Source organism: Dioscorea cayenensis, chromosome 5 (genome assembly GCF_009730915.1).
Source record: "Dioscorea cayenensis subsp. rotundata cultivar TDr96_F1 chromosome 5, TDr96_F1_v2_PseudoChromosome.rev07_lg8_w22 25.fasta, whole genome shotgun sequence".
In the NCBI taxonomy this organism is placed as follows: domain Eukaryota; kingdom Viridiplantae; phylum Streptophyta; class Magnoliopsida; order Dioscoreales; family Dioscoreaceae; genus Dioscorea; species Dioscorea cayenensis.
Genome location: NC_052475.1, coordinates 23,028,178 through 23,037,038, shown reverse-complemented (window position 1 = coordinate 23,037,038; position 8,861 = coordinate 23,028,178).

Genomic DNA, 8,861 nt, shown 5'->3' with positions numbered 1-8,861 from the left:
ATGTGCATGTGAGGCATGTGGACGTCTCCAATGAATCAATCTGACGCCATAAAGACCGTAAGTCAGTGACATATTCTCTAACGGAACGCTCACGCTGCTGAATGTGAGTAAGATCCTGTAAAATGGCATACTGACGAGCAGAGCTGGAATGCTCAAACATATGAGCTAAGTGTTTCCACATTGCATGAGCAGTGGGAAGATGTCCAATTTCCATACGGACATCGATCTCACAAGACTGACAAATAATGGTCATGGTACGACGATCAGCAAGAGTCCATGATGTATCAGGAGTGGAGGGTTGGGAAGAGGTACCATCAACATGGCCAAGAAGATCCATACCAAGTAAAACGATACGAACAGTGGTAAACCATTCTCGGTAATTAGAACCGTTTAGTTTGATATCGACTGGAGCTAAAAAATGTGGAGCAGAGGAAGTTGATGCCATTTTTAAATATAGGTATAATAATAGATAAAGATAAGAAAAAGAATCAGAAAGCGAAGGATTAAATATAGGTATAATAATAGATAAAGATAAGAAAAGAATCAGAAAGCGAAGGATGTTTTTGTTTTGTTTTTGTTTTTGTTTTTGTTTGTTTGTTTTTGTTGTTTTTGTTGTTTTTGGTTATTATATATTATATATTATATATATATTCGTGAGAATCAAAACAAACACAAAAAACGTTAAAGTCTCGGGACTTGAATGGAGAGAATTCCGGGCGTGGAGTTCCGTGATTGTCGTCTGGTCGGGAAGCAAATTGAGATGGGAATGAGCACGTTGAACGAAGCTAGCTGGCTGAGAGGGATGCTCGTCGGAGGAGAGAAACTTGTTGGCGAAGAGAGACAGCTCGTCGGCAAGCTACAAGAAATAAGATAAATAATGCTTGGACAAAGGTGGCAAGATGACTGAAAGGAGATCGTCGACGAAAAGCTGCGGGAAGTTAGGATCTCGTCTACGAAGAGCTGCAAGAAATAACAACCCAGGAAAGATGGCGGATAGGAGATTGTCGGCGAAGAGCTGCAAGAAATAACAAATTAACGCTCGAACAAAGTGTGGCTAAACGACGGAGAGGAGCTCGTTAGCTGAACGTCGGACAAAGCTCAGACAAAGGTTGCAAGGCTCGGACAAAGCTCGTCGGAGAGCTACCAAATTACGCTGGAGGACATACAAAATTCCAGGTAGAACAAACGCATATTGACGTCATAGACCGGACTGAACAAGATTCCGGCGAGATCGGCCGGCATCTGATACCATGATAGACAAAATATAAGAGAAGGAATGAATTGTGTGTTCATTAGACTGAAACTAACCCATATAAATACAAGAATGATGTATACAGGAGCATGTATACTTAATAGTATGTACGTATAAGTATACAGTATAAATACAAGTAATACTATTACTCTAACAATGTTTACCTTTTTTTTTTAATTTATAAGTAATTAAAATATAAAAAAATAATGTAGATACTGTATTTTTATTTTTGAACGAAGTTGACAAGTGACAAAATCGAATGACAAATAGAGGTATAAAAATGCACCAGCTTGATTAATCTTCTAAAGAGAATGAGAGTTATTCTTTACATACAACTCCTATTTCTTTTTCTTTTGATGATATGCAATTTTAGAGGAGAATGAAAGATATTCTCCCATATATGTTTTTAGAACAAGAAAGTGAATGGTAATCACAAACACTGATAATTTATAAAAATATATATTTATATTGAAAATTATTCAGTTGAGGACCGTGTTTCGCAAATTTCGAAATCAGGGCTCAGCCACGTCACTCTCACGTGCCCCTTACTAGACCGCCACGTGCCCTTTCTCGTAGCCCATTCACCTGTTGCCATTAAGGTGGTGCCTTTTCCCCTCGGGGCCCACCGGCTCAGGCCGGTTGCTCACTGTTCCCAAGTCACGCAACAGTGACCGTACAGCCCGTTGCCCATGTTTCGTTACCGTTTTCTTTCCCTTTATTTTTATTTTTTATTTTTGTAAAACTCTTCTAAAGTGCGGTCATGATATCATTTTTTATAAATTTTGTTTTTTTCTGGAATTGTTTTTATTATTAATATGGTTTAGTGGAAGTAATGGGAGTGGATGGGTGAGATTTTTTGAAACTAAATTAATAAATTATTTTTTTATGGGACCCGCGATAAGCTCATCATGGCCATTCATTCTTCCAACCACGTGATTGATGCAAATTAGTACTCTAGTGGCTTTTTCATAGAAGCCCTCGTTTATTCATTTTATGAATATAGATCCTTATAAGCAAAAAATTTTGCCGTATGAGACAATGTTAGTTGGGTGCATAGTATTATTTATTAATACTCTTGATACAATTAGATAATAAAATAATAGCAAAAAAAATTCAAATATTAAAAATAATATCAACACAGAGATAATATTGAAGAACACTTAACAAAGAGATCTAAAAATCATTGAAGTTTCAAAACTACATTATCAATTGAATTTTTAATATTAATTAGTAATGAAATTTAAAAGCATTTAATTCATAATTTTCTTTTTCAACATAAACTATACTTAAAAGTAGATATTTAAAAAAAATTACATATTTTTTTAAAAAAATATTGAGTTGGTCTTTTTTATTTGATCGGTCCGATTAAATTTACCCTATCACCGAGTTTGTTTTTTATAAAAATCCGGATTGAACTTAAAACTCGAATTTGATCTATCATTACGAAGCCATGTCAACTTCTTAATTACTACTTTAATGGTTTTTTTTTCAAAATTTTAACAATTTATAGTATAATTTTAACAATCTTATATAGTACAATTAAAATTATAGAAATATATATTATTCATGATTATGTTAATCCTAGATTGATCATTGACTAGTGACCCAAGAGTCTTCTTGAGTCAGGCCCTTGGGTTGACTTTCTAAATATCACTAGTTAAAAAAAAATTCTCATGATGTTTTTGCATAATAAATAATACTGTATCATTTTAATTATTTTTTAAAGGTTATACTAAACCCAATCTTATGTAATAACACAGTGAATATAATAGAAACCAAATATCCAAACTCCACAATCTCTCAACAGTTTTGGTTGTCTCCATGAGAACATGGGATTTTCCGTAATTAAAGTATCATCACTTCCCAAAAGAAATAATGATTAAAAGAAAGGGAGAGGGAAATTAATTAATTAAACTAAAATAATGTTTTGTTGGAAATTGGAAGTTCCTTGTTCCTAGGAGGAATGGCTTTTGAGGTTCTTTTAATGTTCCCTTAGCACATAGGAATTTAGTTATTAATGTCCCCTTTTACATAGCAAAGCATAGCATAGCATCCCCATGAATAAAAGTTAATAAGGCTTTGGAATGCTCTATTTACGATTTAGGTTTATAAAATTATGTTGCTCATTGGCTCTGAGTACCATTGTGTTTGGTACTTTTGGGATCCACAATTTCTAACTTACCAATATTTAGTCTCAATCCATTCTACTTAATTTGAAATTAATTATAGTACTATTTATGTCCCCTAAAAGGTAATTAGGGATTGATATATGACAAAAGAAATGTTGTTTTATTTGTTATATATAGTACTACATACGAATAAAAACCAGAAAAAAAATGCTTTTTATTATTTGATGGTAAAATGTGAGAATAAGTACATATAATTAAATATTGGAGTATTTGAGCATGTGTATATGTAAAGTAGAGCCATAAAATGGAATATCATATAAATAAGCTAGCGTACGTTTTTAAGTACGTTGTGATGATACTTATCACAAAAAAACAAGGAATCACTTCCATGTTAATTATGATGATTGAGGTCATGACCAGTACACACAAACTACTTAGTTATTGTTTACGAAAGTGCAGCATTAAGTACTTGGACTTTCAAGAAGAGCACCTCATAATATATATATATATATATATATATTCACTTGCTTAATTTACTTGCCAAATAGTAGAAAACAATTACAGTTCTTATTGTTTCCACAATGTTTCAGGAACCCAAACATGTAAATCACTAGCTATTGATAACCAATAGAAGATGTCCGGCTTCATTTTACTTCACTCTCAAACATATATATTTAATAAGTAATTAAGGCATCAAGACAAAACTCATTCTACAAAGATTGGATTTAATATGAGAAGTGGAAAACAACTAGCATGTTTGTTTCTTAGCTAAAGAAGGGGCACCTTGGACTTGATACTCTCTCATTGACCCTCAAAATCTCAAAGAGTTGATCACTTTGCATGGAAATTAACTAGCTAGCTAGAAACAACAAACCAAAAAGTGTTTTTATTGAGCTTGTATTAATTAAACTCTCAACTCCACACTGTCCAAAGTCACAAAGAATGGCCAAGTGTTTGTGGGGCCTCACCAGCCCTAGACTTTGTCTAACTTGGTGGTTCATTTCTCACCTGTCTTCTTGTGCATGGTGTGAAGAATCCCTTGTACTTGAGCATCTAGTAGAGCTACTTGTTTTACTTGACTAAGCATTGGTTAGCTAAAAAACTCCACATATATAGTTATTTTTTTATAATGACCTATATCTTCTTCCACTATATATAAATATATATATATATATGGGATCTTAATATTAATAATATGTGCACATCTCTCTATGATCAGTTGAAAATTAGAAATATGAAAGAATTGGGTGGTGAGGATGAGTCACCTTATAGGCAGACTTGCATGAAGTTTTTTTCTAGTGATATATACTCATATCATCCAACAGTGAACAGTGCTTTGGGGTGTACCTTCCAAATAAAGAATTCTTTGGTGTTTTATGTCATGCATGCTAATCCCCATACTAATCTCAATCCCTAGTAGTTTGTGTGATTTGTTTTGTTTAGGGTTTGTATTTTGTGCTAGTAAACTCTCTTGTCCTTTTTATATGGGTTTTGGTTCTCTTTTAATTTCAGATTTAATTATTTATATGTGTTTCTTTTCTTTTTTTTCTTTTCTTTTTTGCGTTTTGAGGGAAAACATGATTTTTTTTAAATTTACCGTATATATCTTGATGGTGTTTTTTATTTACCGTATGTACTATTTTTTTGGTTATAGTATTTGTAATAACTAATTTTAAACCATAAAAAATTACTTGGCTAACAAATTCTGAAAAGAGCTTTCTGGAAAATTAGAAACTATATGTCTAGGTTAGAATAGAATTTTTATTGTAAAATATTTAGCTAACAGTGCATTTGAAACACAAGAAGAGCTTAGAAATATATTGCACCAATTATTCACCAAAATCAAGATCCTCAAGTTGTGATAAATTGGATTTCTATTATTATTATTATTATTATTATTATTATTATTATTTTGCTTCGATCTCCCTTGATGTATTTTTAATCAATAAATATTTTTAAAAAATTAACTATGTGGAACATAAGGATAGAAGATTGGCTTGAGTATGTATTTAGATAAAATTTATACAGAGAAAGAAAAATAATCATAAAATAAGTATAAAATATTCTTAAGAAGTTTGTATGTGCAAATTAGTCAAAAAATTATTATTATTATTATTATTATTATTATTATTTTTATCTTATATAACCTAAAATAATACTAATGATACTCGATCTTGTCTATAATATTAAGCCGCTATTTCTATAATAAGAACAAAACAAAATTTTATTCAATTTTATTACAAAATTTAGTTAAATAACCATTTAAGTTATATAGATCATATGACTTTCACTCTTACGTTAGAACAAATAAACATAATCTAATAATAATAATAATATTAATTTACATCAACCAACTGACCAAGTAAATTAGTTTTCAATTAATAGGCCAAACATCCCTAACAAGAGTACAAATAAAGTTACCTTTTCATAATCTCAATCTAAAACCCTTTGCTTAATGCTTGCAAACAGTTCAATATATATATATATATATATATGTTGTCTTCGGAGTTGCATGTATAAATAATAACCTACAAACTACACAAAGAGCAAACAAACATAGGAAAGAAAGAAAGAAAGAAAGCAAGCAACCTTCAAAAGCAAGTCTGCACGTGCGACAAAATAGAGTCCACGTGTAACGTGTGCACAGTCAACGTAGACGTTTGAAGTGACATAGAATCAAGAGAACCAATAACAGTAGAACACGTGGGATGTAACAGAAAGTGAGTGCATGCCGGAGTGCTGTGCGTGGGTGAGACGGAGTTGTCCCTGTTTTTGTTTCACTCCGCGTCCGGGGCCAACATAACGGCCGAGATGCTAAACGACAAAAACATTCGGCCGTCTCTTTAACTTGTGGTTGTGGGCCCGCTTTAGGCAACACTAATTACTGTATTTCTTTTTTTATATATATTAAATTTACAAAAAAAATAAAATTAATTAAAACAATGCATTTTTTTTTGAAAAAAAAAACTGTATTTTTGCGATATAATTTATCATTATGAGTTATTATATAATAAGCTTTGTTTTCTTATCTAATAGTTTTCCATGCCTCACGGGCTATAAACTTGGAGGGGATAAAATACTAAAGAGTAAAGAGGCTATATAAGACAGACTTCTCATAGTGTCTATATATATATATATATATTTTATTTGTGTATTTAATATTGGTGAATATTTATAGTATGTCTTGTTAAAAAATTTTTCGTCAAACTCTCTATTAAAATAATTAAAAATATACACAGACATAAAATTGATGTTTTAACACATTTATGTTTTTTCTTGCATGATTTTTTTTTTAATCTTCGCTAATCCTTTTACCATTTGTAACATATAGATATAAATATTCTTTTGGTTAGTACTTTTACTCTACCTATTTATATACGCATGTATGTATATATATAGTTAATTATTTAATTCATGTATTTAATATTGGTGAATATTTATAGTATGTCTTGTTATTTTTTTTTACGACAAACTCTCTATTTAAAATAAAGTTAAAGATGCACACAGACGCAAAGTTAATGCCTTAATATATTTATTTATTTATTTTTTCGTGTGGGTGTTTTGGATTCAATCTTGGATACCATCATAAATAAATATCTTACATAAAGAACGCCATGCTAATAGGTCAAGTGGATGTTGGCTATTAGTTTACATTGTAAACTAACACTTTTATTATTTAAGAATGATGGATAATAAAATATAAATTAAGTTATAAAATTGATGCACTTTATTTTTTAAAACACTAAAAAAATAAAAAAATAAAAAAATAAAAAAATAAAAAAACATGCTATGAGTCATTGACAGTGATAATGAATCATATTGGAATAAAAATAATATACTACAATAGGAATAAGAATAGTATACTACATTATAGTTTTCCAATTCAAGAAAGATGTGTCAAAATCTACTTTTTTACTTGCCGTCTTTGAATGAAATTTGTGAACTAAGACAGTAATAAAGAGTATTCTATTCTATGCACAATATTATTTTTATATTTACAATTAAAATTTTTAATTTTAATAATAAAAATTTATCATGCATAATATATATAAATATGGGTTTTAACATCTTTTATTTACTTTTATTTTTCAAGTGGCTTGGACATTTATATTAATAAATCAAATTTATTATCAGAAATAAAACTGAATTTTTTTATTATAGTATAATTTTAATTTTTGATAAAAATAAACGCAAAAGAATAGCACAAGAATACGTGCAATGTCATAATAAAAAGATGCCAATGTTCAACACAAGTCAAAATTACATGCATGAATCGTCAAAAATGTTTTAAAATTTTTCCTTAATTAATAATATAGAAACATTAACTTCAACTTAAAATTAAACAAAAAGAATTTGAAAATTTATTTATTTATTTTTTATTTTTACAAAAACGATAAGCACCACCCTATTATTAGGGGTTATCAAAGAGAGATGATTTTATATGTGTACTAATTATGATAGTTGAAATAACATTATAAAGAATTTACTAAATAAGTAGCTCCTCTCATAGGGACCTAGTGAATAATAAATAAAATAGTAATGGTACAATATCTTTACAATAATATACAGTACTACATAATATCACACTATAAGAGATTCGACTTTCACATCATTCACTCACTACTTAAACAACATACTACTAGGCTATTTAATGGTCGTCGAAAACAACTCATGCCTAACTTGATTAATGAAATTGGACATTATCTAAGTGAGAATTAAATTTGAAATAAAGTTGACTTCCGCGCAAGGATTCACCATAGATTTGTAAGTCATGGAAACAACCTTGACAAAATGGAACAGCTAAAAAGAACTAAAGAAAGGGACACCCCCATCCTCATCCCTACATTGTCTAGGGGTGCCAATCCCAGTGTACTTGAAATATCATTAGATGTGCATAGGCATTTTCAGTCATTTTGCATTCATTTGATTCTCCTAATCTTGTGGCCATTGGACTATTAATTAGAAACTTAATCAAATTCACCTAGGATTTTATTAATTTCTAATCGGTTATCTTTAATTTGTGGAATTCATAATGATTTTTTTTTTTGGCTGCTAATTTATACATTTTGAAATAACCAGTGTTTAAAAATGGCCAATTGTGTCACTACTGAAAATGGGTTAGTTTTAAACTTTTAATACACAAAAACATAATTTTTTTATTTATTAATTCTTCTTATTTATAGGAAATTACCCTTTTGTCCTAGCAATATGAAATTTTCATATCAAAAACGGTTCTTAAAATTGAAACATAGAGGTCCGGTGACAGAACAAAGGGAGAGGGTAATACGGTAACAGCAGTAAGTAAGGAGATGGGTAGTGATTAATGAAGGATTAATAAAGAATTAGAGGTGGGTTATTGTAAATTAGTGAGCTGAGCCAAATGGTCAAATGGCTCTGACGAGGTTGGCTAAACCCAAGGATTTGACTATAATTGTAAACACTCCCATGGTCACGTGACCCACCCGCCCAATCACCGAAAC